Source organism: Triticum dicoccoides, chromosome 6B, assembly GCF_002162155.2.
Source record: "Triticum dicoccoides isolate Atlit2015 ecotype Zavitan chromosome 6B, WEW_v2.0, whole genome shotgun sequence".
NCBI lineage: Eukaryota > Viridiplantae > Streptophyta > Magnoliopsida > Poales > Poaceae > Triticum > Triticum dicoccoides.
Window position 1 is genome coordinate 552,902,587 of NC_041391.1, and position 26,327 is coordinate 552,928,913.

Genomic DNA, 26,327 nt, shown 5'->3' on the forward strand with positions numbered 1-26,327 from the left:
ACAGTAGACGGTGGAGGGGTGGCCGTGGAGGGGTGGTTGAACAGGACCCCGTGGTGTGGAGGGCTGGATGAACAGTAGACGGTAGAGGGTTGGATGAACAGTAGACGGTGGAGGGGTGGTTGAACAGTAGAAGGTGGAGTAGCGCGCAGTGGAGGCTGGATGAACAGGAGCCCATGGAGGCTGGAGGAGGTCGACGGTAGCCCGTGGAGGCTGGAGGAGGTCGACGGTGGAGATGAACAATATCCCGTGGAGTCCCGTTTTGCGGTAAGCCACACCCCTCCCGATGAACAAGACCCCCGTTTCGACCGTAGGAGGTCCGTTTCGTCCGTTTTGCGGTACGCCACACCCCTCCCGATCAACAGGACCCCCGTTTCGACCGTAGGAGGTCTGTTTCCTCCGTTTTGCGGTACGCCACACCCCTCCCGATCAACAGCACCCCCGTTTCGACCGTAGAAGGTCCGTTTCCTCCGTTTTGCGGTATGCCAGGCCCCTCCCGATCAACAGGATCCCCTTTCGAACGTGGCCGGTCGAACACAGGGCCGTTTCCTCCGTTGTGCGGTATGCCAAGCCTCGTTTCCATCGCCTGTTCCGTCCAAGCCCTCTCGATGAACACGACCACGCATTCCGTTCCGACCCAGCCGGTTGGCTCCCCATGAACACGACGACAACGCTGTTTGTCCGTTCCGACCCAGCCATGTACGTATGCACGAGTAGGCGTCTGAGACCCTGCCCGTATGTACGTATGTGGCCGTATTTTCTTTCTTGCACCCTCGCCGCTGTACGTACGTGTACATGCTACATGCACGCCTCTACTACGACACGTGCGCGCCTCTACTACGACACGTGCGCGCCTCTACATCGACCAGTATGTACGTACACGTTCGCGACCAGAATGACAACGCTACGTACGCTTCGACCAGGTGGGTCCCGACTGTCAGGCACTTACTTGCATGCGAAGATGTAGCTGGTGGGTCCCAGCAGTCAGGGGGCGAATCATTTTTTTTTGCCCGGACGCACTTCCTTGCGTGCGAAGATGTAGCTGGTGGGTCCCAGCAGTCAGGGGGACAAATCATTTTTTTCGGACGCACTTCCTTACGTGCGAAGGTGTCGCTGGTGGGTCCTAGCGGTCAGGGGGGCAAATCGTTTTGTTTTTTTGCCCGGACGCACTTCCTTGCGTGCAAAGATGTAGCTGGTGGGTCCCAGCTGTCAGGGGGAAACGTTTTTTTCGCGAAATACAGTGGCCCATCCGGTGGGTCCCAGCTGTCAGGTGGAGGAATCATTATATTCCGCGTAATGAGGCACTTCCTTGCTGTGGCCGTGGACCCAGCTGTCAGCCTCTCCACGTACAGTCCACGTCTGATGGAAGTCGTTCCTTGACCATGTTGACCATATTGACCACGCCGCGCAGAGAGCACCAGGGCGGTGGACGACGGCGAGGCCTAGGAAGGGGACGACAGGGAGCCGGGGAAGACGCGGCAGTGGATGCCCACGCGGGGAGGAGTACGAGGGTTCACTGGTTCGGCTGCGGCGTGAGGCTGCTGTCGCCGCAGAATAATAGGGGGTGTGGGTGAGTAGACGGATACCCTGGGCCAGTGGTGGGAATAGTAGGGGGCGGTGAGGCCTCCGCGGCAGCACAGCCGGCCACGGGAGGCAGGAGCATGCGGCATGACCGGCGCTGCTTTGGGCGGCAGGAGCAAGAAGACCAGAGGTTGAAGAAGCACTATGGCCGTTGGATGGACATCGTACGGTCACTGGAGCTAGAATCGCTCATATTGACTAAAGTTGACAAAGGCCCCGTCCCAGTCAACTTAGTAGGCCCACAAGTCAGCCTCCCACCATGGTGGGTCCCCAGCTAGCAGGGGGAGTATTCATTTTTTGTGCGTAATAAGGAGGCACTTCCGGTGGGTCCGAGCTGACAGCGCGGGGAACGTTTTTTTCGCAAAATACACTGGCCTGTCCGGTGGGTCCCAGCAGTCAGTGGGGAAACGTTTTTTTTCGCGAAATAAGGTGGCCCGTCCGGTGGGTCCCTGCTGTCAGGTGGAGGAATAATTATTTTGCGCGTAATAAGGAGGCACTTCCTTGCGGCCGCCTGGACCCAGCTGTCAGCCTCTCCACGTATAGTACTCTTCCAATGGAAGTTGGTCATTGACCATGTTAACCACGCCGCGCCGAGAGCACCAGGGCGGTGGTCTGGACGATGGCAAGGCCTAGGAAGGGAATGACACGGAGTCGGGGAAGACGCAACAGTGGTAGCCCGCGCGGAGAGGAGTACGAGGGTTCACTGGTTCGGCTGTGGCGTGAGGCTGCCGTCGCCGCAGAATAACAGGGGGTGTGGGTGAGTAGAGGGATGTCCTGGCCAGCGGTGGGAGTAGTATAGTGCGGTGAGGCCTCCGCGGCATCACAGCTGGCCACGGGAGGCAGGAGCACGCGACACGACCGGCGCTGCTTTGGGCGGCTGGAGCAAGAAGACCAGAGGTTGAAGAAGCACTACAGCCGTTGGATGGACATCGTACGATCACTGCAGCTAGAATCGTTTATATTGACTAAGTTGACAAAGCCCTTGGTACGCGTTAACTTAGTAGGCCCACAACTTAGATTTGGCAGAGAACATATAGCCCAGTTGCGATTTGTAAGAATGTACAACCCATTTTTCAATTCTAATGGAATTTACTACAGCCCATTTATAGTTTGTTAAAAGTACAGCCCAACTTCTAGCTAGGACAACGATTAATAATTTCAAACAACCGCTCAAAACATAATTCAAAAAAAAATTCCCACATTTTGATGGGATCCGAAGTATTTTTATCTGATATTTCTAGTCAGGTTATATATAATTTCAAAATAAAGTTGTATCACGTTAAAATCCAACGAAATATTGCGCGCGCAACAGGTAATGAAATTAAAATTTCCAAATTCCAAAAATAATATATTTTTCAAAGTAATTACGTGTTTGGTGCATAGTAATTGCCTAGTTGTTATAATTACATCCCATTTATTATTTCTTAAATTCCATTTTCTTGTTAAGACTAATGCATACCTCCTAGGAAACTTTGCATCCCAGCGGGGCGGATAACAAGTTGACCCAGATATTGTGTACAACTGTCGGCCCAGTTGCATTGCTGATGTTGAAAAAAAAAGGCATGTGTAATACAGTACAACCTAACATGGTTACTCAGCCCACATTCAGCGACGCCGGAAAGGCCCAAACAAGGCTTTTGTACAACTTTTTGAAGTCACTGAGCTCAATTAATAACTTAAGAAAAAAGTTAGATTACAGTGGACCTAATTAAAAGCTGTCATGAGCAAATAAATAATTCAACGGGTCCCACTTGTGTGTGTGCGCGTGTGCACGTGTGTGTGTGTGAGAGAGAGAGAGAGAGAGATAGAGAGAGAGAGATAGAGAGAGAGACCAATCGGTCGATGCTCGTAAATACATCTTTCAGCCATATGCATTGCTGATGCTCAGTAAAAACTTATATAGTTGACACAATCATATAGAACATCATAGCACACTGAACTTGCATACAAAAAATTCACGCAGGCGGCACAATCAGGATGGAAACAGTGGATCGCTATGGGAAGGGCTATGTTGAAACCAACGAAGTCGTACATAATGGTTCATCCTCCTCTTTATAAATGATGGGGAAATATCTTGAAAGTTGTGCAAAGAAAACAGATAGACAACACAATAAGTTCTGCTAGCACATTAAGTTGACGTACAACCCTTTCTAAAAAAAGTTTAGGTACAAAATTAGAACAGGTCACAATCAAATGTACTGTCATATCAGTGCTTCAGACCCATAGCTTGGATTTAACTAGTACTATCTGACAAGATTCAGTTGTTACCTCAAATTAGAGCACATCCAGGCAGCCAGCCCTGCCTCTTCTCCCAAAGAAGCAGTGGCCTCCGTCGTGCGATGGAGTAGGCCATGTGCCATCCATCGTTCCGAGCAACACGGGGAAAGTCTGATGTTGACTCCTGTAATGGACGTCGTCGACGGACCCTGGCACCAGCGCCAGCGGCAGGACTTCGATTGATGGATTGACCACTTCTTTGACATGCACAAACACTTGATACAGGTACATCCCTAGCATGGTCCGCGGCAGCCTTGGTGGCGACGAATAGTACAACCCCGGTTCCTCCACCGGTATCTCAACACCAATCACCTTCGGTATGGTGGACGGCTTCTTCATCCATGCCATAACAGTCAGAGCCCAGCTGTCTAGAGGAACAAACATACTTACGAGCTCACCTCCAAGGTCGTTGATAAGCTTGTTCATGGACTCGCTGTTCCAAGCACGTCGAGGCATGCCGTGGAAGGTAAGCTTTGTTAAAAACTCAAGCTCAGAGGGCACCGAGCCCCATCCTGGGTGCCACTGATCAAAGCTCACCAGCGCGCCATCGCAGAACAAACGCTGAGAAGATTCGAACACACGACTGCAGTCCAAAGTTGTCCAGAACCTGACGAAGAAATCAGCCGGTGGCGGACAGACTTCGACGAGCAAGTCACTTATTTGGATGCCGTGCACAATGCCAAGAGCTTTTACAAGTTCGTCCGGCGAGACGGGAGGCCGGTCGCTGTTGATGGTTACCATCAGCACTTTGCCAGCAAACTGGTCGTCAAGCGCCGCCATGCCACTGTTGAGCGATAGCACGCAGCGACCGAAGGCAGGACGGACCTCGGGATCTCCGGCTCGGAGATCCGCGTTGACCGGAGACATGATAGTGCACTTGAGTACAAGGAGTACAGGAGGGGGATTTGGGGGAACTGGAGTAGGAATCAAGATTCCGGAGGTGGGGGAGGGGCGGGAGACAGGGGATGAAAAGGTAGCATCAATTTTGAGCACGCGCAAGCACACGAAAACACCGGTGGCGCCCACATGTCGGCCTAAGAGTCCTTATTCTTTCTTTTTTGGAGAGCCCGGCCTTTTTTTAGGATCTTTTGAGAGCCCGGCCCGAGAGTCATAATTGACCTGTTTGGCATTGCGTTACTACTCGCCCATATTCAACGACACCTCACTGGCCCAAACAAGTGTACATCATCGAAAAGGCATTGAGCTCAAATTATATAACTTAAAAAAAGGAGATATACTCTAAACACTGGAGAATGGTGATGCCCTCATTTAGCCCACTAGTAGTTCGAGACAATAAACAGTTTGAAACAACGATATATACAACATTCAAACACTGACTAGTGACTACTACTGACATAAACAGCCAGACATGATAGTTCATAAGAAGTCTTGCTACACCACCAAAACGTACCCATCTGCAGCGCTCAGACTATCGTGATCCAGACGAGAATGACATTCTAAACAGAAGCAACTATTACATAGAAAGAGTAGCATAGAGGAGGATGACCAAATGACAAGGAATATGCATAACAAAAGAAAGAACTACCCATCCAGAACCAGCAGCAAAGACAACAAAGTCATTCGAAGAGATGATCCAACACCATCATAATTTGCAGCCCCGCTTCAGCGACCAGTGATCCGGAGACACCAGTACTCCACCCTTTCGATGCAACAGCCCAGTTACCTATCAACCTAAAGGCTTGAACCACATCACTGCCTGTCGTAATTGAGACATCCAAGGATCAAAGTTAATCCGGATGCCTTTGTCATTCTCACCTTCTTTTGGCTGCAGGCTGTATCGTTGACAATCAGGGGAGTTTGCTCCCGAACTCCTAGGGCTCGCCGTGTAGACACAGTTTTCCATAGCAAACAGAGCCTCTCTGCCATCAAGGTCCTTGCCAATGGTGATCTCCTGGTTAATCGGATAATTGAGTCCGAGAAACAGAGAGTGTGAACCAAGGCTGTTTACCAGCGTCCAACTAAAAAATCCTAAAGGCCCCAACAAGATGGTATCCTGCTCATAGACATAACAGCCACTGTCCGGATACTCACGTATTACACGGTGCTTGTATACATTGGGGTTTTTGCAATATAACTTTTCCGGCTCATGTGTCCGAATGATCATCAGTCTTTTGCCGTCGTTTGATCGAGCGAGGAACCAGTTGTGCTTCCCTGTTTTTGGCAAAGGTGGTGTAATTACAAAGGGCAGTAACTGTAGGGACACTGAATCATATCAAAAAGGACAGGCGTTGTTAATGTAAGATCAGCATTGTTCAGAGTATGAGTAGGATAATGCAAGAAACAGCATTAATATGTCCCTGTTGGAATTGGGAGGAAAATACATGGAAATGTATACTGGGTTCGAAAATATAGAAGTGCCATGCATGGTTATACTCATGTTATCTCGCAATCGATTCTTCACAGGAAACTACCATGTCATGCATGTTATGTAATCATGTTCTGTCCTCACAAACAAATTCTTCAAGGTAACTAACATAACATGCATTGTTATATACTCGTGTTCTATGGGCAAATTTTTTGTGAGGATATTATTCTAGCCATTGATTGCTGAAGGGCGAATATAGGTATGTACACATGGTAAGCATTGCAGGATTTCACTACTTCCAAATATAGAGTTCTCCATATGCACATTTACTTCCCTAATGTATGGTTAGATGAAACCAACAGTGTGGTGCATGTTTCTACATCATGAAAATGAGGAAACTAACATGGCAATTGATACACACACATATTTAGTAGTAGTATATAGATTACTGTAAAATAAGGATAATATCCATATATTCCTCACCGTTTGATTATTCAGGGTACAAATTGGCTGTAATGACATGGTCGCAATCGCATGAATTATCTCATTCCAAATATAGCTCATTTACGGCGTCCCTAATATATTGCCATAGTTCTACTCAAATTCTGCTCAAACAGGGATATGCTAATCATCACAAAAAGTTCAAACAGTGTCATGGCGTCATCATTAACATGAGATGGAAACAACTTACATGCGCCGTCCCAGCAATACGTGGTGCCATCTTATTTGTCGATCGCGTAGATGATGCCATTGTGTTAAATAGCATCACAGAAGTGTGTATCAGCTTTTACGATGATCCACTACGAGTCGAGTTGTCTCCAACTAAAAAAGGCACCGGCATAAAGATAGGCGAGTCCGCGGTCGAACAAGGCAATTAGCTTGAAGTCTGCGTAATTCGCATGTCGTGTGGGTACTTGGCAGATTACAATCTTCTGCAAAACAAGGTATATCCAACTGACGTAGTAATCTAGATGACTTGGACCGCGATGGTAATACTCTATATAATCCAACGGAGGAAGGATAATCTCATGGGAGGTCTGGAAGTTCACGAGCACCAACTTTTTACCGTCTTCTCTGAAGGCAACCATCTAGTGGGAGTTCATGCCGACCCAGTACATACCTGCCAAGAAGTTTCGAGCGATGGTGATCGGATTGATGTCGAGGAAAATGATGTACGGCGACACACTACATACCTCCAAAGAAGTTTCGGCTAATGGAGTTCGGATTGAAGTCGAGGGGCATCATGCATGCCTCCGTATCATGGTGAGCCGATCTCGCAAGACCAGATAGAAGCAAGCAGGGTGTCTTGAAAAGCTTAGGCCTCGCTTCGACGATGGCCGTGTGCATGTCCCTCGAGCATGCAGCCAGCCACAGGGCGGTCAACATATCCATACACGAACAACAGAGGTCGAGGATGTCACTGGGGAGATTACTCAAATCGTGGCTCATATGGATGCTGAGCGGTTCGCGTTCGGCCATGGTGGAATTTGGAAGGGGGCTTGATTTACGAGGGAGAAGGATGTCGGTGCTGGAGCGGCTAGCGAGGGAATAGTGGTACTGGGGGAGGCGAGTGAGGCGACGGTACACGGGGGCACAGTGAGCTGGAGACGGAGACGGAGACAGAGGAGGAGATGGACATGGAGTGGTGTTATGGGAGCGGAGAGGGAGATGAGGTGAGGCGCCAATGTGCTGTACAGCGGCTATGACAGACTGCAAACTGCATAGGGTGAGGCTGACTTTGGTAACCCGAACACGCCGCCTCGCCTGGACCAGTGTCAGGCGCAGGGTGTTGTCACTTCACTGTGAGGACCGGATGAATAGTATTTTGACCATCAAGTGTACCACAGTTGTACTACTACTACTAGTAGTAGGAACATGAGTACTCCGGTATTGTATAGTGGAAATTGGTCTCCCGTGCTAGCATGCCTGTTCACTTCATCGTTCATGTATCATCCATATTGCGAGCGGAACCAAATTCTCGTGCATGCCCAATCAACGCCCTGCCGCGATGCATGCAGTGGTCGTTCTGGTGCATCAAGGAGGGGCATGCAGATCGTTCCACACTTGAGAAGAGGAAAAATGGAAAGGTAGAACACAGCAGCAGAGGAAGAGAATGCTGGCTAACGAGGCTGGGAGGGGATCGAGCAGGAAGTTAATGCTCCATGCCTAAAGGTTTTGGGAAAACCTGATTTTCATAAGGTGACTTATACTCATCTAAACGGAGGGAGTATTCCTTAACCAGAGAATGTTGTGTCTCCCACTCACGCGCTCAAAAAAAAAGCTACGACACATTTTTTTAGCTGTTTGCATAGGTCCCACCTATCAGGATGGATGGGCACGTACACGAACAGGTACGACTCCTTAGTCTACCCGCATAGCCTTTTCGTTTAGTCTACCTAGCCGTCTAATCAACTGCCTGCACGCCACTTCTCCCATTTACTTCTCCATCGGGAACCGATTCGCCTCGGCTTCTTCACCTCCCCTTCATCTTCATTTGCATCCAAACCCCATGGCGTTCACATTGTTTTAACCTCTTTAAATAATCAACTACTACTTCAGTTAGACTAGCCATCTAATCCTAATTCTCCAAACCATAGCCCTCTGTTCCAGCAGTTCCAAATGGCGAAAGAGATTGAGATGCAAGTTTTTAGCGTCCAACATGTCCTCATCGAAGGCTCGATGCGCATAGTTGCCACCGTCACCGTCAACCCAAGGGTTGTTCGGCAGTGGATTAACAATGTATCCAACTCCCTCGAAAAGGTAGAGACGAGTGTCATCGGTCTCGACGCAGAGTACACGGAGCATGCCCCTGGGAAGATCCAGCGCGCCGCCGTCCTTCAGCTATGCCTCGAAGATGATGTTTTGGTGTACCACATCATACACTCACCCTCCAAACCAGGTGAGCTTCACGATTTCTTGTCTCGGGAGGACGTATACTTCTGTGGGGCAGCCATCGAAGGGGACAAACAAAAGCTGGAGCCGTACAACCTTGATTTGAAAAGTATCACTGACCTAGAAACCAGAATCAAAATTCCTGTAGAAGATTGTGCTAAACAGATACCATGCCTATTCGACGTAGCAAATTTTGTGCTCGGTACAAATCTTCAGAAGGGTGACGAGACGGTGGCATTAAGGTCGTCTGGATGGGAGAATTATCCCTTGACATACGAGCGGATAAAATATGCTACCCTCGATGCCCGTGTGAGTTTTGAGATAGCTGCAAGGTCCAAAGAGCTTGTTGCGAAGCCGTCTCCCACAGAGAATGATAACAACAACAACAACAACAACAACAACAACAACAACAACAACAACAACAACAACAAGAAGAAGCAAACGCTGCACCAGCAGGAGGGCATTATGGATGGATGAACTATTTCCTCTCTTGTAAAAATAATTATTCCCTCTCGGTGTATATTGATATAGATGGACTATTTCGATGGTGTGCATGTCTTCGGAACAGAGTAGTAGCATGGGTCCGCTTGACTATAAGGAACTATTTATCCGCATATATAGCTTTCTCTGCTACTCCTTCCAGTGATCGGTATGCAGTGCATGTGTCCATAGACATGATAGCTTGTCCATGGAACTTCAACTACGGCGACCATCACGTTTCATCTCGCGATTCCCGAGACGCCTCTCCAACCCACGGCACCACGCCCCCCAACATGCGCCTCACCCCTCTCGGTTGCACCGCCCCTCTGCCTTTGTGTGCATGACATGTGGGCCACCTAAAATGCAGCGAGCATCAAGTTTCTACCACAGCCACCCACGATTCCCATGGCGCCGCTCGAACCCATGAAACCACACGTCCCCCGACCTGTGGCTCACCCCTCTTGGCCCCACTGCCCCTCTACCTTCGGGAGCATTACATGTGGACCAGTCACCTATCGGGTCCACATGTTATTGACTCAAAGGTAGGTGTAGTAAGGTGCTGAAGCTCAGTCCCGATGGCCCTGAGAGGGAAATGTAACTCCTGCGCCAGGGCTTGGGGTGCTCCCGCAGCATGAACTCGTGCCAAACTCGAGATTTGTTTCTTTACTATACATGCACGCAACGATTTAATGGACATTGTAATCTCAACATGTGATGGGGAGGTCTAAATTTGAATTTGAAACTTATAAAACGAAAAGATTCAAAACAAATAAACTAGGAGAGAGGGAGTATATCGTAGGATGTGTCCCATACAAAATAAGTCCCCTGGTTTGTCACTGCAAAGATGCGGTTAGAAAGGAGCACATCGTCTTCCTACTCGTACGGTAACAAATCGGCCACAGACAGCATGGTCCGCCTTTGACCGCCATGTGCAAGGTTCATGCTATCTTTTATTCAATCTCATTGTGGTTCCATCGTACCAATTCATGTGGTGGCCCGTTGCATGGCTTATACCAATGTTGGACAAAGGTTCTACGGGAACAGTGTCACCGTTGTAAATGTTGTGCAAATTGATGTTGGTACCCTACCGTACATATGCAAGCCAATCTCCACTCGCACCGAGCCTTAGCCTGTGAAACAGTGGGCAGGGGAGAATTAGGAAATGGACACGGAAGTAGTCTTTAGAATGCATTTACTACATGATCAAACTCATCTTACCTTCTCATCGGAGGAAATACGAGTGCCCCTCAACGTCGGCATCTCAAGGGGTGTCAACTTGCAACTACGGCCACACCGCGCTGGAGAGACCCCCAAGGAAACATCCTCGTGCATTCCATGGAACATCAAGATGCATTTGTATGAGTAGTTTATCTTGTGAGAGAAAAGGATGAACGAGGGAAGGCCGCTAGAGATAGATATGGACACTACTACTACCAATGTGCTGGCCCATGCGTTGCAATGGATCCAAACTAGTAGAATAATACTTGTTCACGTGCTTGAAATATAAACACTCTAGTTTTGATATACTCCCTCCGCCCGAAAATACTTGTCGAAGGAATGGATGTATCTAGACGCAATTTAGTTCTAGATACACCTATTTTCATCCATTTCTCCGACAAGTATTTCCAGACGGAGGGAGTACATGTGTCAGCAGACACGACAGCTTGTCCATGGAAGTTGAACCACGGCGGCCATCACATTTCTTATTTCTACCACTGCCACACCCACACACGATTCCCACGATGCTGCTCCAACCCACGGACGACGTCCCCCGACGTGGACATGGATCCTCTGACATGGCTAGCACTGCCTTGCCCTGCCTTTCCTTCGCTGACAGGTGGGACCCACGCTTATGGGTCCCACATGTCAGTGACAAAATGGTAGGATTGTTCGTGCTCCTCATCCCTCTCGGCCCCACCGCTCCTCTGCCTTTGTGTGCATGACATGCGGGCCAGCTGAACTGCGGCGACCATCAACTTTCTACCACAGACACACCCGATTGGACGCGGTTTTCCTGCTCCGTTGCTGTGCTCCGATCGATACTCCCGCACCATCGAATTATCATCCAGCGGCTGTGATACATTTCGTCCTGGGCATCAATCCTCAGCTGGAGTACTTATGTACTACAGGTAGTACCCGCCGGTGTGGCCATCTACACCTCGTAACGCCCTGACGCCCAGCTGTGGTACCCTCGCCACGGCCACGCCACCATCGGTCGGTTCATCCCGAACGAGTGAGTCGTGAACCACGCCACCGCCATGAGAATGACATGTGGGCCAGCCGCATTTAAGTTCCGCATGTCATTGACTGATAGGCCGGGAACTAAGCCACTGAAGTTTGGTCCCGTGGGCCCCGAGAGGGAAATGTAACCCCTGTGGCAGGCCTTGTGGTGCTCCCGTAGTACGAGCTCGTGCCAAAACTGGAATTTGTTTCTTACTACTATCAACTAGTACTAGTAAGGTCCACGTGCATTGCACGCATGAGATTCAGGTGGTTTGTGCATTATGCTTCTACATGTGGAGTTTTCTGGATTCTAACATGTGGCAAAATCTGGTGGAATGTAAGGTTAGGGAAGTTTGATTAACTTAGGTGAGTGTTTGATTCAAGCCACACCTTAGGCAAGCCACACTAAGGCCCCACATGACATACACGCAAAAAATGTGGCAAGATTCCCTTAGGCTTGCCAACTTGTGGCTCTCATTTTGAAGAACTAATAACTTTGCCTAAGCTTAGTTGTGGCAAAGTTAGTCATGAATTAAGTTCAACCATGGAGTCTTCTAGATTATACATGTGGCAGAACCTGGTGGATGATATCCAGCCGCCAGTAGTGCTTGGATTTGCCATCTTTGTACTGTCGGATTGGCTTCATCCAACGACCAACTTTCAAAGTTTTTCACACACTATATAGGGGGTATAGATATAGATGTGCCAGTCCATTGCAGTGGATTCAAAGTATATCTATTTAGTGGAGTGCACTCTAAACACATTATCTATTTATTTTTCTCTAACCTTCCGTAGCCATGCAACCAAGCCACATAAGCTTCATGGGTGCCCCCCACATCATATTATTCATACTACGTTGATTGAAAAAAAGATAAATCACCCAAAACAAGATCTTCCCGTTTTATTGTTCCTACGATGTTATGCCGTGCACGTATCTACTAGTGGTTGTATAGTGGTAGTACTAGTAATATAGTATTAGGAGTACAAACTTGGTAGTACTAGTAGGAGTAGTACTAGTACGGAATGCTCCGACTCTATCAACGAGCCCCGTCTGACACAAAATTTCTTGGATTCCGTGCTACAGCTAGATCCTCCCCTTGTTTCTGTTTTCCAACCCGGTGGCGGGCAGGGTGTCGGTTTGCTCAACGGCGGTCCCACATGAAAGTGAAAATGCTAGGCAGGCAACACGCCTTCCCTAAGCTATGTGTCGTGCCGGACGGGCCGTGTTGTACTCCCGATTCCCGGGCGTGTGGGGGTGCGACGCGAACGCCGCAGGCCTTTTCCTTTTACTAGCAATGTGCCCATGCGTTGCGACGGATTCAAAGTAGTAGAATAGTAGTATTTGTTCACAAACTTGAAAGAAATCACTATTGTTTTGATATACTCCTAATATATTACTCCCTCCGTACCTAAATATTTGTCTTTTTTGAGATTTCAAATGGACTATCACATACAGATTATATAGACATATTCTAGTGTTTCTAGCAAGATGCCCGCGCGTTGCACGAAGTTGATGGAAAAGGTAAGCACAACTTATAAATTGACGGATGGAGTACTAGTTACAGTGATGCATATAATTAAGCAAAGGGATCGCACATGTCGGTATTGACTGGAATGAGAATGCAACAACACAATAAGAATTAAGGCCACGACGATGCGATCGCAGTGGTGGTTACAGAAGGCAAGAAGAAAGATGGATCCATGAATGTATGACCTCCTCCTCCTCAACTTAGTGTGCCGGGCCACCGACTGGCGGCTAAGGAGTGGCGACTTTTGTGGCGAGGTCGAGGTGCTTCTCAACAAAGGCATCCAAGGCTTCCAGCCGGTTGAGGATGGCCAACATCGTAGCGTCCTCACTGGCCTTGTAGATACCTATGTACACGATTTGCTCGTACGCGTGGATGTGTAGGTCGACGAATTCTTGCAGGGCGAGGCACCTCGCAGCGAGCGCGACCTCCAGGTGGACATTCTTCGTGGCGTCAGCGGGCAGTCGCAGGGCCACCAGTGCTTGAAAGAGGTTCCAGTCATGGAGGCCGATTAGGGTGGCAAGCAATGAGGAGCCCGGGCGCGCGGGCTGGAGGAGTACGGCGATGTCGTCCGCGAGCTTCTTGAGGATGGGGAACTTGTTGCTGGTGGCAACGATCATCTGGTCCAACTGAGAGTCATAGTTGGCATTGACGGCGGCCATCCACCAGCCGGTCTCCAACACCGTCTGGACACGATCCTCGGTGCCATGCCGCAGGCTGGCGTCGTGGACCATCTGGCGCAGCCGCTGGCCGCTCACGCGCATCGCCGCCATGGGTCTGGAGTGAGCTATTTTGCGCTTAGTGTAGGTGCTTAGGCAAATGCTCAGGTGTGTACGATGTGGTAGATGCATTGGAATGGAGGGGCGCCTTTATATGAGGGCAATGAGGGCAAACTGCGTTGCAGTCACATCGTGCAGCCTCTTTTCCCGGACCTCCTCCCATTACTTCCCTCACGCATTAATTGAAGGAGGATGCATTGGCCGTACAACATATCGGGAACCGCTACTCCCTCCCTCGTCTGCATTAAAGCCGTATCGGGAACTACGTCGCCCGCTGTCAAATCGAATACTCCCTCCATCTAGGTGAGTATTAAGTCATCTTATGAAAACCAAATACTAGTAAACACATAGGCGTGGTGCATTAACTATCACGTTGTTTCTTATTTTTTGACATAAATAGAGGAATCAACCAAGAAGAGATGTGGGGCTTGTATGCTTTTAATGACTTGAGACTACCAAACAGGACATGAAGTGGTCAGTTCGTTGCACAAGAACAAATACAACCCACGTCCGCACACACACATCTTATAGCATCACATCCAATGGCTATAAAAGATGAATGAGACTAAATTATATCTCATCTAGATGAGTTCTAGCAAAACTGTATTAATAATATTTAGTATCCTGCGCCATGTATCATATATTAGGCTGGTTGTAATGGGGAGTATCATATACTAGTATCATGCATATGATACTAGTGTATGATACTACATCTGTAATGCATGGTATCATATGTTGGTATCATATAGGACTACATTTATTGCCATGCATGACACAAAGTAGTATTATATGATACTCAAGCTCCTTTTTCCTCATTTAATTCAATGACACCTCATCAAAATTGCTTAGTTGGCATGCATGATACTACCTATGATACTCCCATTACGACCAGCCTTAATATCATGTAGTACTTTTTTTATTGCCATGTAATGACACATAGTTCACGAGCGCTCTCTATATGTACCACCTTTTTTTTAATTTCAAGTTTTGCTCCATGGTGCAATCCATTGATACTACTACTGTACAAAAGTGGAGTATATACATTTTTTAAAAGGCTAGAGGGCGGGGCAGTCTAGCTCGGTCGGTTTCACGAGAGGCGAGGGCCTTTGTGATTTGATGGCTCATTAATGCTATCAAATCGAATAGTAGTGCGCCGCCCGCTGCATGCCCGGCGCCTCCATTAAATCCCTCCGTTAAACCCGCATGCAAACCGAGAATCCTACTCCGGCCACACGTCCGTTCATGAGCGCGCCGGAATTAAACGCAACAACGGCCGAGCTCCACCCGTCCGCCCTCAGTTTAAACGAGGCCAGACGCCGGCCAAGCTCCTACCGTCCACCCTCTATTTACACGAGGCCAGACAGACAGCGGGCAAGAATCGCACCCCTCCGCCGCTCCCCCATCTCCTCCACCATTTTCTCCACCCTTTCGATGGCTTCCGATGAGCCGTTCTCCGGCATATTACCCGGCTGGGTGGCCCGCCGAGCCCTCCGGATACGGGCGAGGCTGCTCGGTGCGTCACCAACCTCGCTTGGCCCGACGGAGCCAGTTGCCGCCCCAAGCAGGCGCGTGGTTCAGCAACTCGCTGCTCCAGTTCAGCTCGATGAGGAGTGGCGAGTTGCTCCACGCTGGCACGGCGGCGAGCACGCCGGTACGGGCGCCGTCGCTGTCGCGTCGTACCGCGCCACCAGTGTCTGCGGTGCCCGTGCCTCCCGTGTTTGTGGGCGTGCCTCCCGTGCCTGCGGTAGCACCATGCAGGCAGAGACAGAAGCCGAGGGTGTGGAGAGCGAGGAGTCGGTGGCCAGCTTCTCCGTGTCCGCCACCATCATCGAGGAGAAATAGAACACGGGAGGCCGCCACCACTTGGGACCCATGAAGGCCACCGCCGAGGCGACGACCGCGGATTCAGGTGGTTTCTTTGCTGCTTCGTCTCTTCCGAGGACCTTCGTCGACCCCGCAAGTGTCTGACGGACATGAGGAAGACAAAGGGATCCGCGGGCGGCCATTTAGAACCAAAATAAGTCTAGATATATCCATTTCTAGGACAAGTATTTCCAGACGGAGGGAGTATTAATTATACAAGAGAGCCGGATTGGCACCTCTTAGTTCATGTAAATGTAATGAAATCCATCATGTTTATATGAAGATCCGCCTTTTTTATACGAAATCCTTCATGCTTATATGAAATCAGTCCGTGTTTGCACGAATTTCATCTGGTTGGTTAGAGTTGTAAAAATGTATGCCACTGGCGTTTGATGTCGTCCTCCGCAGAAGGAAGCGGGAGGAAATTTGCCGGTTGCCGTTGGAGATGCTCTTTATGCTGGAAATAATAGAGTGACACCCAATCCATTTGAGTTAATTGCCTATATGATTGCCCCTCTATAAAAAGTTAATTGCATGTACAGTGTACACGTGACTTGCAGGGTGGCTACAGCTTCGTACAGAAAGTTAAAAAGAAACAAGTCCATCCTTAATATTCTAAGTACTCTGTGGGTTCCACTGTCAGTACAGTAGCGAAAGAAGTATATATTAAATAAGTAGAGTAATATATAATATAAAAATCTAAAGTTAAAAGACAGAATTCGAACTCATGTCATCGCATTGCGAGCATCCCGCGCTAACCAGCCCAACACATTTTTGTTGTAGACCATGCTGGAGATATATCTCCATGTCTACTCTTATATATACTCCATTCGTTCCTAAATATTTGTCTTTTTCAGATTTCAAATGGACTACCACATACCTCCTAAATAAATCAAGGACAAATCTGACCCCTTCCTGAAAAGACATACATAGCAAAATGAGTGAATCTACACTCTAAAATATGTCTAGATGGCACTGCACTGCCAAGAAAAGAGGGTAACATCAAAATTATGGACTACTTTTTTGAGTATGTTGGTAAGGTCCGGTCATAGTCACTTGTTGAAATCTCTAAAAATACAAATACTCCCTTCGTCCGGAAATACTTGTCATCAAAATGGATAAAAGGGAATGTATCTAGACGTATTTTAGTTTTAGATACATCTATTTTTATCCATTTTGATGACAAGTATTTTCGAATGGAGGGAGTAGAAAACAGAGTTGGTGATGATGGTGTGCGTGCCATCCTGCAATATAGGCCGTCGGATTTATATCTAACGGATAGGAAAGAAACTATGGCAATTTTGCAAAAATATACCCACACGTCTCTCCACATTCGCAAATAAGGCCTTCCCTCGTTCAGCCTTTTCTCTCACAAGAAAAACTACTCATACAAATGCATCTTGACGTTCCGTGCAATGCACGGGCAGCTAGCTAATTTCTTTTAAAATAGTTGCTGCGATAATTGGGTTGAAGTGATATATTTTATGTCTGCCCCGAATGATTTCAGATTCACTAGTAGTAACAAAGAAAAGGTTGCCTTGTTAATTAACAGAAAACAGGGTGAAAACTATCACATGAGGCCGGTAAAAACAAGGCACACTGGGTTTAGCGTCATCGTCACTACAGCTGTGCGTGCGCGAGAAGTCTACATATCGAGGGGGCTACCGAGCGAGGCACCGAGACACAATGTTTGAGAGAGAAACCAATTGACATATTATGATCAGATCGAGTTGTCACCCTTCTGCTATCATTGTTGGGGGGGGGAGGGAGAGAAAGACATATTGAGAGTGTGCGCAATAGGCACAGAGGCACAACTAGCGAGTGTGTGTGTGTGTGTGTTTGAAAGAGGAGTAGATAGATTATTATAAAGATCGATGTGCCACCCTACTCCTTTAGTGCCGGGTAGTGTGTTTGTGTGTATGTTTGAGAGAGAATCCAGTTGATAGATTAGTATCAAGATCAAGGTGTCACCCTACTCCTTCGGTGCCGGATAGTGTGTGTGTGTGTATGTATGAGAGAGAAGCCAGTCGATAGATTAATATCAAGATCGAGGTGTCACCCTACTCCTTCGGCGTTGGGAAGTGTGGGTGTGGGGGGGCAGTTACACTCACATATCTCTACTCTTATAAAAAGCAGAGTTGGTGATGATGGTGTTCCTGCCATCCTGCAATATAGGCCATCCGATTTATATCCGACGGACAGGAAGGAAAATATGGCAATTTTGCAAAAAGATACCCACACCCCTCTCCGCATTTGCAAATAAGGCATTCCCTCGTTCATCCTTTTCTCCCACAAGATAAACTTCTCATACAAATGTATCTTGATGTTCCGTGCAACGCATGGGCATCTTGCTAGCAGGGAGAAGGAGTTTGTGTGACACATATCTAGCTATATTAAGGGATAGGTAGGTAGCATATGTGTGAGAGACATTATTATACTTTGAGACATTAGTGGCTACGGGTGGGCGGAACTAAAGGGGTGGGCGTGTTAGACATAGAGACCGCGTGTGTTTCTGTGTGAGAGACCTGTAGGATGGGGTAGAAAGACGAATTTAACCCTGACGGAGGGAGAGAAATACATGAAGTGCGCGTGTGTGATTCCGACGCCCACAGGGAAATGAGATATGTATGCGTGTGAGAGATATTGCACAATTCATTCACGTATCACTATCTAGTGATCGTGGACGTGCATCGCTTGAACATAAGTCAATATCTACTTCGTATCGTGGCCAAAGGTACAATATCGATTCAACGCTGTAAAGATTGGACACTCACATATCACATTTTTTTCTATTTAAATAAACCTTCTCAGTTGTGCATGCCAAAGTTACAGTGATGTTTCTTCAAACAACCAATGTAGCTATCATGCACATGCACCATTGTTACTCTTGCATTCAAATTCATTAGTCTTGGATGATTTAAGTTTCTATTTTGAAGTAATATATGTAATATTCATATATGAATTCAATGGGTACGCAATTTATGAAATGGAGGCTATGTAATCATATGAGGTAACACTTTTAAGTAGCTAACTACAATATCCATTTCTTTTTGTGCGCCTCTACACTAACACGTCAATGCATAATGTTTAAAGTAAAAAACCAATGGCTCTAAATTATCTATTTACACGAGAAATACATAGGCTGAGCGTTTGATCCCTTTTTTTGAGAATGCGCCACTACACCCGTACGATTGGCCGCACCCGTGTGAACGTCCAAGTTATCGGTGCATCATCCCGAGTTATTGTCTTTTTTTCTGGGGTGGACTTCACACCAGTTATTAACTGTTGATGCGTGCCCCGTGTACACAGTCTAGCATGACCTTCCCGCTAGCACGGTCCAAAATTAGTTGAAACTGGATACGAACGAACCTGCTGGCGGCAAAATCTCCCGCCTCCTTCTAAAATTTTCGCCACCTTAGACTTTAGCATGCGAAATCCCCCTTTTGTCCTTGGTGCATGGAGACCAACAATTACAATATCGGCCTCATCTACATGATAGGTCGGGGCTGCTTTGGTAACTTCCGGTTCCCCCGACTACAAGGCACCCCCATTTCCTCTCCCCCTCCCGCAAAAATGACTAACTCCACAGCACCAGAGCATCTTACATCACGTCGTCCGTACTTCATCGCCCTTTCTCCCCTTCCCTCTCGAAACCCTAGACTACTGATCCACCGGCGTACCATAGCCCATTCACTGCCAGCGGCGTCCACCTCGCCGGACCTGCTTCTGCAGCTGCATCTACCCCGCCCACCTCCCCTAGAAACAAGTAGACTGCTCATCCACCATTGTACCACTGCCCATTCAGTTTTGGCCTTGTCCATGGCGCCGGATTTGCTTCGCCGGTACTCTCGTCAACCGCCGCGCATCTGCAGCGGCTCATTCGTACTCCCCACCGGAGACGCTTCGTCCACACACCCCGGAGCCGCCCCACCGACGCCCCCGTCAACGGCCTCTGATCCTCTTTGCCGACACATTCCTCAATCCTACCGGAGCCGCTTCGCCGACACCTTCCTCAACCCTACCGGAGCCGCTTCGCCGACACCATCGTCAACCCTGCCGGAGTAGCTTCGCCTATACCATTCTCAACCCTACCGGGGCTGCTTTGCCAACTCACAAGTCCACGGCCTCAGATCCGCTTCCTCACACCCTCATCCAACCTACCGGAGCAGCTTCTGACGCCCCGTCCACGGCCGCAGATCCGCATCGTCGACACCACCCTTAACCCAACCACCGGAGCAGCTTCTGACGCCCCGTCCACGGCCGCAAATCCACATCGTCGACACCATCCTTAACCCAACCACCGGAGCAGCTTCTGACGCCCCGTCCACGGCCACAGATCTGCATCATCGACACCATCCTTAACCCAACCACCGGAGCAGCTTCACCTACGCCCTCGTCCACGGGCACAGATCCGCTTTGCCCACACCATAGTCCACCCTACCGGAGCTGCTCCACAAACACCCTACTCGATGGTTCTAGATCTCCTTACCGGACCCCGACAGCCGGCGCAGCGTCATCACCCTCGACGTTTCTAACCTGATTCCCACCGTCTGGAGAGATGCCAAGCCCCCACCACGGCCTAGGTACTTGTCACCTTTAAACCTGTCCAGCATCACCTGCCCGATGCACTTAAAATATACTAATCGGTCGCTGTTACCTGTTATGTAGCTGGCAAAAACTACAAGGACGATGTTTCTTCTGGATCTAACAGCTTGGCCAACCAAGATCCTGGATTGAGGCATTGCTATGATCTTGTAAGCGCGTCTCTCTCTCTCTTGTATTGTTCTGTGCCTGCCAGCGTGCTTTGCTAGGATTTTTGACCAGTAATCCCTTTGTGCAGACAATGATTTCTACTACTGGCTGCTAAATTAGATATGTAGATGTCATACATGATACTACCTCGTACCTCCGTTCCTAAATATAAGTCTTCTAGAGATTCCACTATAGGCTACATACAGAGCAAAATGAGTCAATCTACACTCAAAAATGCATCTATATACATCTGTATGTGGTCCATACTGGAATCTCTACAAAGACATATATTTAGGAACAGGGGCAATACATTACACAAAATCGTAGGTGGCATGTAGGAATTCCAGTGCACTACAGTAGGCTCCCTTAGAGTGCCTGCTAGTCCAGCATAAAGAGTCATGGCTAGTTTATGGTATGCACACAATCGTTAATTGGTGGTTTAAATATGCGCAAGGGATATGCAATGTCGTATCATGTAGAGATGTCTGAAATTAGCCGTGTCAACTTGCAGATAGGGTTACACAATGAAAAAGTACAAGATGTATGTGGCAATTTCATGGAACATCACAAAAAAGGAGAGGCGGCGGTGAGCCTATACAGTGTGCTATGGTACGTCACTCCTCCATTGCAATCATTGTGACATGTTATTTGTATGCCAGTTCTATTAGCCAAGTTTCTTAGGGACAGTTATTACGAGTTATCCTAAGAAAATAAGCACCTGAGAATATAAGCTCCATGTAATACGCCAACCAGTTCTTTTCATTGTGTTTTCAGCTTATCTTTGGTATGACTAGTGGAAAGTCTAGATTGCATTATATATTTTTCATTTTGCTGCCCATATGGAAATTAATTTGACTTGCAAACATCACAAATTGAACCCAGTGCAGTAATTAAAATGATAGGAAAACAGACCATCACTATTTGCTCAAAATGCAAATACAAAGATACCATCTACTTGGCACAATCTACTTTGGTCAATGTTCTCCATAGAGATCCCATTGCCTAATTTAAACGAAGAACTCATGACCCACATTTAAATGAAGAACAATTATTTATTGAAATTCGATGGTCCAAGTGGCTGGTTATTATCATATAGAAGCACCACCTGAAAGCATCATATAGCAGCAGCAGCAGCTCATAGCAGCTCATCATACAGCAGCAGCAGTCTGCAATTCATCATATACCAGCAGCAGCTCATAGCAATTCATCATATAGCAGCAGGAGGAGCAGCTCATAGAAATTCATCATATAGCAGCAGCAGGAGCAGCTCATAGCAATTCATCATATAGCAGCAGCAGGAGCAGCTTGTAGCAACTCATCATATAGCAGCAGTAGCAGCTCATAGCAATTCATCATATAGCAGCAGCAACAGCTCATAGCAACTCATCATACAGCAGCAGCAGCTCATAGCAATTCATCATATAGCAGCAGCAGGAGCAGCTCATGGCAATGCATCATATAGCAGCAGCAGAAGCAACTCATAGCAATTCATCGTATAGTGGATCAGAATGAAAATTTGGCAAAAAAATCAGAGGAGATCCTCACCTTGTTGGATGAGCTCATCCTTCAACGGCACCTCAAGGCCATGGCCTGGGAGGAGGGCAGGGGGAACAAGGTGCCTTCTGCCGCAGTGTGGCATCAGCCGTAGTTGTGCAGCGCCCGCCGGAGTAGTGCGTTGGACAAACCACAGTGGAGCAGCTGCTAGAGACCATGAGAATGAGGGGCGGCGCCAGAGGGAGGAGCAGCCAGGGAGATTTGCCCCTATCCACCGGCCATGTAGCCTAGCTGGACATAGCATCGTCGAGGACCAGGCCAAATGGGACCAGTGGCGACGGCTCGCTGGAGGAACCCTAGTGCTGCAGGCAGGGGATCGAGGTAGAGGGAAAGGGGAGAGGAGATGCAAGCGGGCAGGGCAATGAATGCTTGCGTGTTTGTTTTTACTTGAGGGTCAGGTGTGACACGGGCATCAGCAATTGCATTTTGAGTGTAATATAGGCAGACAACAGAGTCATTTCACTATTCCCCTTCCCTTCAATTTTTAGTGAGGTTCTACCCGAAACACCCCCCTCCAAAGCGAAATTAGTTAAGCCCAAGCCCATAACTCAAAAATGACTTCTTTACATCTTTTATGGCTTATTTTGACAATATGCCCTGAAAAGGCAGAATCGAACTGGCCCTTAACCTGCAATTCAATTGTGCGTGCAATGATGAATCACTCCTGCCTGCTATCTATACATTTAGGCATCATCATACATGGCATAACCTAATACATGTGCATTCCATTGTAGAATCTGGAATATGCAATGTTTATGCTAGTTCATACGTTGCACATGATGTTTAAATGTCCCTTAAATCTTGTCAGTCAAGTGATGGTCTTTAAGCCTCCTTCTTTGCTTCTTTTCTTGATATGTAAGATTTGCTCACACCTATGTTCAATTGCTTGTTTGCATCAGCCATCCATACTAGGACTGTTTGCTTTGATTACTTGTTGTTCTTGACCTAACACTCTAACAGAGCTTGTCAATGATTTAAACACTAAGGGCTGCTGTAGTGGGGCCTTGTCTAACTCATAGGTGACATAAAGGTTTGGCTGTACACTACAGTAGGCTCTCCAAGTACCTGGAGATCCAGTTCGAAGGTATGCCTAGTTTTTACATAGTGCAGACATAGTAAGTGCTCATTTCATTGTGTGCAAGTGCAAGAGATGCGGCATGTTTCATTATGTGGTGGTGTTTTGTTATAATCTCATCCTTTTGTGTTCACAGACTGGAAAGTATGCATATTTATCTTCCAAGGAGACGAGTAACTAGTTTGGGTCACCTTGCAGAGGGGGTGTAATGAAGATAAGATTGAGGATTTCCAAGTACAAGATGTTAGGAAGGAGCCTTGCGAGAGAAGTAGGAGCTGCGCTGAGCCTCTTCAACCTGCTAAGGTAAGTCACTGTATGCAACTCAACAGTTCAATTCCTTGTTTGTTTCAGGCATAGTTAATTTTCTCTTTTCAATTGCTTTATTTGTCCTCACTTAATGAGATGCCCAAATAATTATGCCTGATGTTCCGTACTTGTATCACTATTAGTTGACATAATTAAAGGCGTTACCATTTAATTACTTTGCCGAAGTGTGCCCGAAGCTTTGAAGTCTATTAACCAACTATTATTGCATGAGGCTCACAATCTAGTTTATACTACGCTAATGATTGCATAGTTTTGCCTGATGTAGTATGTTTGTATGAAACCCTCTACTGTTCGTTATGCTCCCTAAGACTTTAATTGAGGTACGGAATGGCCAACTGCTTGCTTACTTATACGCAACATTCTGTCTAAATTTGTAACTTGTCTGTGTTTTCAATTGGGCCCCAACATCATGCTCCTATGGTGAGCTAAGAGGGATTTCTGTATGCAGGCTCCACAGACTATCTTTTTTATAATTTTTAAAATATCACCTGCTTATGCTTCATGACGTGTAACATTATTTTTTGGTGAAAGTGACGTGTAACATTATTGTTAGTCCTATTTTGCCATGTAGTACAAAATAGTGTCTTGTTCGCTTCACTGTTGTAACTATATTTTTGCCCTAGTCATGTGTACTTACAGAAACATTTCAGCATGAAGTGACATCAACACAAAAATCTGCGAGCAGTGCGGCATGGCCATTACCGAATGATTGTGGATTGGAATTGGAATGTGCTGATGTTTTCGAGCATCAACTAGAGGTGGCAAGACAACGTGTACATGATTGTCAACGTATAATCAACAAGTTGAGACTGGACATGCAGGTATTAGATGCAGGAATCAAAAAAATGAAACAAGACACAGAGGTAACCATGAAGGAATTGGAGATTTTGCAGACTGAAATTTGTTCTATCTGAATCCGGCCAATCCTATTTTCTGAAGAGATTATAGTTCAAATGGAATTAAGTTGATGCGCTGATGTATGAGCTGTATTTGCCCAGTGTATGTAATTTGTTGTTTGTGTATGCTTTATTATCACCTGTGCCGAACCATAATGCCCAGTGGGTATAATCGGCTGTAATTTCTTTATTGTATAGTGTAGGATTATTCTACCTTTCTATGCCTTGATCTCTTTGTTGTATAGTGTTTGCTTTTTAGAGGTGATATTATTGAGTAGGATAATTCTTTGAATATGCTATATCGCTCAAACGGGGGCCAACTCGCCCGACCATGGGCCTTCACGGGCCGTTGGATCCATGGGCCTTCTACGTCTCGCAGGATCCATGGGCCTTCTACGTCTCGCAGGATCCATGGGCCTTCTACGTCTCGCAGGATCCATGGGCCTTCTACGTCACGTAGGATCCATGGGCAGTCGACTCATTTATGGGTCTTGTACGGGCCTTTAATGGGCCGTAGACGGGCCTATAATGGAAATCGTACGTTTTATGGGCTGACCATAACGGGTCGTTAATAGGCCGTAGTTGGTGATGCTATGAAAATGTCCCAACAGACTAATGGACCACAAACGGGCCGACTGTAATGATGGGCTGAATTTGGCCCACAAGCAGAAAATGACAGTAACGGGCCGTAAGTAAGCGAATGCTGCAAATGAGCCCAAGAATAAATGGGCCCTCAGAAGGCTGAAAGTTAACTTGGGCTGGAAACGGCCCAACGGAATAACCGCCCGTTAATGGGTATAAAGTGTTACACTGTTCATTACGGGCCAGTTTCACCTTGGGCCGTTAATGGGTGTAAAGTAATACACTGTTCATTACGGGCCAGTTTTAGCACGGGCCGCTAATGGGCCAAGAGTTACAAAGGGCCTCATATGGGCCGAAAGACGTCATGGGCCATACATGGGCCAGAAGTGAAAATGGGCTAGAATCATATTGGATGGCCCAGATGACGCTACTGGGCCTAATTCGCATAAGTCGTAACGGGCCTTGGTTTAGCAGGCTGTAAATGGGCTATATGCTAACAGGCCGTTAACAGGCTTTCCATGGGCCGGCCCGCCAGCTTTTGACCAAGTCAAAAGGGTCGGCCTTCTCACAGGAATGGGCCACTGTTGGGTCATGCCACGTGTCGACGTATCATAGGCGCCTTCTGTCCAGTGAGTGGATGACATCTGTCCCAATGATGAGCCGACACGTGTTTCCTCCAGCCAATGATGATCTTACACATGGAAAATCCCCATTGGTCGGGGTTGTTAACGGGTTATCGGATCCAAAACCCAACCCAATAGCTTAACGGTGTTCCATTACGATGGATGCCACGTGTCGGTCACCCTTGACGAAAGCACTTCTGTGACGCGCGATTTATTGTCATGGAAGTGGACACTTCCATGATGATAATTTTGGTAGTGTCATGGAACACTTCTATGACAGCACAAGTATGACTATCTTGATTCTGTCATAAAATCGTCATGGATGTACATGCATGACAAAAAAGCGACCTACTGTGACAAACACGTATCATCACAGAAGTGTATTTTTTTAGTGCTTCTTCCTCCTATATATACCTACGTACCCCGAAAACATCCAGGGAGCCACCGAAACACAATTTCCACCATCGTAACCTTTTGTATCCATGAGATCCCATCCTGGAGCCTTCGTCGGCGCTCCGCCGGAGGGGGAATCGACCATGGAGCGCTTCTACATCAACACCATAGCCCCTCCGAT